A 7,648-nucleotide genomic window follows, 5' to 3' on the forward strand; every position below is an offset into this window, starting at 1 on the left:
GCTCAGTTTCTAAAAGATGTGTCGCACACACAATTGAAGATGGGAGGAGTCGTTCAATGTTTTTATTCACGATATCATAAACCTTCTCAAGTGGGAAAAAAAATTACCTTTTTAAAAAAAAATATAATAGGTGAATTGAAAAGTATTAACAAAAATGTCTTCTAATGACATCAAGCTGCAACTGGAGAGCAAACAAAATAACACCGAGTAATTCCAGGGATAAATACTCGCAGGTGAGATTATGGATTTATTAGATAATTAGTTCAGTCATTGCTTATTTATATGACAAGACTCATGGATCTGCTCCGACTCCACAAACAAAATATGATTATTCTTCTTTTCTTTTTAAATAACAAAGTTAACTTGCTCTCATTGTGCTAATTTGAATTTTATTAAAACTCTTTTGGTTTTTTTAGATGAGAAGTTTAAAACAAAATTAGACCAATGAATCTCTCAAGTACTGTTGAGTAGGCTATTTACAGAATAGAGTCGGGGACAAATCTTTTTTAAAGGGTGTGAAAACACTTCTCCTGGTATCATCGCACTGATCTGGGGGAAGTTACATTCTCACCAAAGCAGAGACACACCAGCCCCTCTAGATTAATGTTTCATGAAAGAGGATTCACATCCCAGCAGGACAATGAGCCTGAACATGTGCTGAAGCTTTGCCAGGCCCGTTTGAAGTAAAACTGCAGCAAAGTGCAGTGCTGACATGCACGACATGTCTATTCCTCCACCATCATCGCACCTCAGTTTTAATGGGGATTTCTGGTAAAGCTGGGAAATGGGAAAACGTGGACAAAAAGTCTTTCAGAGAGTGCTGCAATTCTATACATTTCCTGTCAGCTTACATTTGTATCTGACTGTTTGTTTTATTTTATTATACAGCCTACCTAAATGCTTTCGATGCGATTGCCTTGCTTAATAATGGTGTAAGATCAAATGTAGCCTGTAAAGATAACACATTTTTTCTTAACCTGTGCAACAATATTTTTGTGGCTGTGCTTTTTTTTTTTTTTTAATCCGTAATGAGCCTTTATGTTTTATGAAGTTTCCACTAAGCCTGATCAGCTGTACATCCATGAGAAGTGTGACCTATATTTTCTCTGGTTTGGTGCATCTGTTTAACCCTGCAAGTATGTGTACACACATACACCTACCTTTGAACCTGTTTGGTGTAGCTGTTTGAACCACACCCCTGCGTTTATCTTCAAAATTTAAAAAAATATGTGAGATTTTTAAGTTGCAGGATATTTGGTATTGTTGTGTAGGTACAATTTACATATTATTTAAACTGGTAATAGGCTAGTTTTAATTAAGAGCCCCCCCCCCCCCCCAATATTCTGTATTTAGAATAAAGTTAATCATAAATGTATCGAATTATACATATATACCTGCATGAGGGATTAAGTTTGGATAAGCAGAAATCTGAGCAACGTGAATAAACGTTCACACCTATTTTGGTGGAGTTTAGTGGAGGCTGCCTTTATCCTCTCGGTGCACACACGCACACACACACACACACACACACACACACACACACACACACACACACACACACACACACACACACACACACACACACACACACACACACACACACACAAACAAACCAGCTGACACAGCCAGCCCCTCTCCTCATCTTTCCACCGGATAGTCACGTCCTACCGCCTCATCGACCGCCTGCTTTGTCCCGCCCTGGTCGGCAGGTGTCGCTCTCATCGTGGCCCGGCTGCACGGGGCGCCATAGTGCGCTGCCTTTGCTACAGGCGCTGGATTTACTAATCAATATCGATCGATCGGTGAGGAAGGGGGCCCTGATTACTGAACCAAGCTCGACGTAGAAAAGGAAAAAAATCGATCATTGCAGCTTTTAGAGCTACAGTAGGCACCGAGCGGAGAGACGGACATAAACGCATGCTCAATGAGGAGCGGGTATGATCCCGAGCGCGCGGTGCTGCTGAGTGTTTTCAGAGGCGCACACCCCGCTGATAGACGTGCAAAGAGAAATGATATTTTTATAACCCGAGATGTGGAGTTGGTGCAGAGGAGCTGACCTACTTTAAATTAACCCCTCGAGCGCCTCGCGCGTAAAGACTTGAAAACGCGCGCGCCGATTTTCAAAGATTTACATTATTTACACTCGCGGTTCCTGTAGTAGTGGGGTCGAGTTGGTCTAAATTAGGAGTGAGAATGTTAAATAGTTGGATTACAATGTGATTATTCCTGTTTTTGTTTTGTTTTCGGTTGGGTATCTTTAAAAAAAATTTAACTGCCTTGACGCGCCACTGAAAACGGTATAACTTAGGCCTATTTCTTTTCCACTGATGACATTAATATTCTTTGCTTCACGACAAACCAAGCGAGGTTAAGAGAAAGGCCCTGGGTGTTCAATATCGATCGATAGATTCGTGAATAATTCGTGTGTGAAATTCAGTTCGTCCAATTAATTATGCCTCGGAGGGGGGAGTGGGCCCGGAGAGGAGATTCATGAAGGGGCTGGAGACGCCAAACACACACACACACACACACGCACACACACCGAGCAGGAAGCACCGTGTGGCGATCGAGCTTTCTCTGCAGCTCAAACCTTGAGAGGGGAAACTAAACTATGATCACCTGCTTCAGCTGTGTTCTCCGGGTGAATATTCACAGCTGTCTTCAGCAGGCCTCCTCCTCCTCCTCCTTCTCCTCCTCCTCCTCCTCTGTCCGCACATGCGAGTCCATCTTGAGCATTAATCATTTATTGATCATCACTGCCCTTCCTGCTCATAATGAGAAGTCAAACGCCTAATATTGTGCCCATGGTGTTTTATGAAACCATGATCACATATCTGCATAAAGGATGTCTCGGCCTGTCTTATACTAAACCCTTCTCTCTTTGCTTTGAAATCCGATCCCGGAGCCATGTTTGTGATCCCTGTAACAGCAGACGAGGTCAGCGTTGTCTGCTGATTGAATTAATTTACCAATAACATGTTTACCGGATACGGTTCGACGCGTTTATACACATATACGCAACACGCTGCAGCCCCTTTTAATGTAGGGAGGCACTCTCCTCCTTGCTAATAATCTATGCAGCCTGTTTGTTCTTGTACTACGTTTCTGGAGGCGCGATTGAGCAATTTGATCATCATACTTCAGCCGATTTATTAAATAACGCATCTGCTGCTCTGCAATGGGCTGTTGCCCTAAATATTGATGGAAACTTGCATATATCCGCACGGTCCTCTGTATATTGTGGCAATTGCCCTTGCCAAGCTCTCTCTCTCTCTCTCCTCTTCTCTCTCTCTCTCTCTCTCTCTCTCTCTCTCTCTCTCTCTCTCTCTCCTCTCCCTCTCTCCCTCTCCCTCTCCCTCTCCCTCTCCCTCTCCCTCTTCCCTCTCTTCTCCACACTCCTGGCTGGCCAAAACACACTTCCAACTCAATACCCCTTAATGTAATGAGTGAGAATTGGTGTTAATATACTGATAAAGCGGCACAATTTGTTTGTCTGCTTTTTCCTGCGACTCAGCTGCGAGGCATTTCTTCTCCAACACTTCAATAACACTCAACCTGAACTCGGTTACACGTTCGCCCACATCCCACCCTTCGGTCCGGCAAGGCTCTCCTGCAGACGGAGACGTTTTATATTCTTAAGACCTTATTTGGATTTTCTGTGTAAACTGTCACAGTCATGCTTGCAATGGAAGTTTCTCTTTCTTTTGCGTTTAAAAAGAAAATCAACATGGTGTGTCCGTCTGAATTGCGCAACAACAACAAAAAGAAAAACGCGCTCAAGAAAAAAAAAAGTGGGGTTTTTATTCAGCTCTGTGTTCATCCGTATGTGTTATTATCAACGCAGTGGTGAAGATAAGAAATTGCACAGTACTAAGAAAATTCAATAATCAGTTGAGGCTGCTGCCTGTGATGAGCACACTCCTTATGGGGTTTTAGGTAATTAAATGCACTCAGCCATTTACGCACATGATTGAGAGAAACCAGACGAGTGAAATTTAACCTGCATTATTTTATTTATTTATTTTTGCCGGTTTAATAGCAGCCTTGGTCTGCATGTGCCATTTATTTGTGTGACTGCGCCCATTGTTAGGGTGATACTCTTATTTGTGATTACCATTGATTTCATTCATAATTGCTTTGACCAGTTATGCGTGATAACGGTAATGATCATGATGCTTATTTTTGAAAAGACAGGGAAGCCTGCAGTTTCTGTCCCACAAAACATCAGTTGCGTGCTTTGCTGCTGTTTATGAAGGTATGCAGCTTCTCAGAAGGATCCTGGGGAACTTTGCCTGAAATTAAATATAACAGGCTGAATGTGGCTCGAAATTGAGTCACCGTATCCCCCTTTTAAAGATACTTTTATATACATAAATAAACCAGTTAAGTAAACAATTTTGATTATTTATAATTACCCACTGAACTCGTATTCACCACTGAAATTTATGGAAGCTCTATTTAGCCTCCCCACCCACCTTCCTCTCACACACACACACACACACACACACACACACACACACACACACACACACACACACACACACACACACACACACACACACACACACACACACACACACACACACACACACACAGGTGTGCCACTCTATCCATGTTCTATATATTTTTGCGGTGAACCTGGACTGCTATATTTCTTAAACAATGATCGTCCATTATATTATATTATATTATATTATATTATATTATATTATATTATATTATATTATATTATATTATATTATATTATATTATATTATATTATATTATATTATATTATATTATATTATATTATATTATACACTTGACTACATGCTGGTTGGAGGGTGTGCTCGTCTGTTTTTCATTGGTTAAAAATGACAACAAAAAAAACACAACTGGAGTAAAAAAATGCTGGAAGATATCAATGATCCCATTTTTTCTCATGGACATTTTTTTACATTGATTAGCAATATCAAAATCTCTCGGGAGTCTTGAATTCTAGAGACAAATCAGTGAGAAATGTGTCCTTTCATATTGAAACCACTTGCGGATATAGTGACTGGAGAAAGAAATGGCTCCGTTTTAGGATGTGATGCTATTCACTTTACCAAATTCTTCACATGCCAGTGGAGCTGTCACTATTCTGCTAATTTCTTATTTGTCGCAGGAGAATCATCACACTGATCTGCAGTCAGATGATCCTGTTTACTCTCCGCGGACACACAGACAGCTTTTCAATATTCACAAAAAATGTCCACTTCAATCCAATACCGTTCTCACTCAATCACGTGAGGCAGACAGTCAACAGAAATATTTGTATGCCAGCCACTTACTGCACTGAACTAAATGTATTTATATGATCTTATCCCTCTAATGCAAAACAAAACATGTTAAAATAGAAGAAATAAATATCTAGTTCTATAAGAAAATGTATGTGTTTTTTTAATAGAACTTCAGAATAAATGTTTGTTATTATACAATGTTTTTGGAAATTGTTTTATATATTTATTTAAAATCATCCGCACATTATATCACATTAAAACCACTCTCTCATTTCAAATAATAATGATCGGTAAGTAATAATTACATCTGACAGCATTTTTAATTACCTACCACAACCATCTTTATTATTATTATTATTATTATTATTATTATTATTAATAATAATAATAATCGTCATCAGGAATTTGCTAAAAAATATATTTAATTATCTGTGTGTGTGTGTGTGTGTGTGTGTGTGTGTGTGTGTGTGTGTGTGTGTGTGTGTGTGTGTGTGTGTGTGTAGTTTTCATCTGCAATTTTTTTACGAATTTAAAATTTAATAATTCCGTCAACTCAAATTAAACAAATTAGAATTTTGGAATAACCCGAACCCAGTTCGTTATATCTAATAGTACGAAATACAAAAGCTATACGGGCTGACATCGATTCATTCATCAATTGATTTCACAGTCGTTTTGTTCCTTTGTTGATCTGTGTGGGGTTGCCCAACCGGAGTTTCGGGTTGCATCTGTGGGTACGATAAGCTGGTGTGTGTGTGTGTGTGTGTGTGTGTGTGTGTGTGTGTGTGTGTGTGTGTGTGTGTGTGTGTGTGTGTGTGTGTGTGCGCGTGCGTGCGTGCGTGCGCGCGAGAGAGAGAGAGAGAGAGAGAGAGAGAGAGAGAGAGAGAGAGAGAGAGAGAGAGAGAGAGAGAGAGAGAGAGAGAGAGAGAGAGAGAGAGAGAGAGAGAGAGAGAGAGAGAGAGAGAGAGAGATTTTGCGGTTTTGTAGTGATCCACCCTGTGGAAAAAAAACTTGCAATGGCTCCATACAAACCACTTCTAGACTTCTTTTTCCTTCAAGATATTATTCACAGCAGCTAAACTATACTACTACTATTATTATTAGTAGTAGTAGTAATAGTAATACTAATGGTAGGAGTACTATGAGCAGTAGTTCTAGTATATATTTTTTTATTACGGTGAGGTAAAATAATCATCAAATTTAATAGGGACGATGTTAAGGAATGTGTATTTATTTCTTTTTTTCCGAGGAACGGGCCGTACATAATTTTCTTTTTCACACGAAAATGCTGAGATTTCATCAACGTTCTCTTGCTTTCAATGGGGTTTTACAGTGATCGCCTGGATGCCCCCCTCTCCTCTCTTTAATTGCGCGGACAATGTCCTTGCCTTGTGTTCTTAGCTCGCGCATTAAACAAGCCATTATCGAGCCTTTAATAACCAATGGCCTGTCAGGGCGTCAGATAAGCAGTGAGTGTGCGGAATCACTGCTGCTTCAACGCCACTGGACACTGATTTACAGTCACTGGCGGTTCTGCTCAAGCCCCCAAAAAACCCAATCCTATACCTGTTCCCACAAGAACAGCCGCGAAAAAAGAAACACATCTGACACCCATCATCTGCGTCAAAGTGAGATCAGTCAAAACAGAATGTTTCTCAAACTCCCTCGTGAAGTGGGGATCGGGTGATTTGCTGTACGGGTTGCGGACAGGAGCATCCCCACATTTCGGGGGCACCCCTCCGTTATGTAAGAGCTCGTGGACACCCTGAGCAAAATGCTGACGTGGTCGCCACTTGCATGTAAAGCCACTACATCTCACTGGTGAGTCAGACGCTCCCAAAATCCACACACAGATATAATCATCCCTTGCCTTAGAATATAGCTTGTTCGAGTGTTTGGCTCTAAATAAGGAATATTGACACTTCATTGTCTCAGAATTGCTCTTTTTTCTGTTTTCGCTTTAGCTACGGGCACGCGCGCGGTGCCATTAACCCTTTGATGCGAGCCGCGTGCATGCCGTTGACTCTGCCAGCAATTTGATTTAAAGGTCATTCTCTCCTATCGATCCGGTTTGGCGAGGGGCGACGGAGTAGCGTAGGAATTGATCATCTAAAATAGAAAAGACGGTATTCGAGACTGTACAGAGTCCAGACCTCTACTGCATTTATAATTGCTAAGCACGCGTGAATTGGAAGCTCTCTCTCTCTCTCTCTCTGTATGTGTGTGCTTGTGTGTGCATGCGTGCGCGCGCGCGCTTTAAGAGAAATTGTTGAAGATGTGAGGAGACAGAGCAGGCTACTGCTTCTGTCAGACTAATCTGATTTGTATTAAAATCATATTATTTTGAATAATAAGGTCGACATGGTCAGAGCAGTATGTGCAGGACG

The sequence above is a fragment of the Blennius ocellaris genome, assembly GCF_963422515.1.
Source record: "Blennius ocellaris genome assembly, chromosome: 12".
NCBI classification, from domain to species: Eukaryota; Metazoa; Chordata; class Actinopteri; order Blenniiformes; family Blenniidae; genus Blennius; species Blennius ocellaris.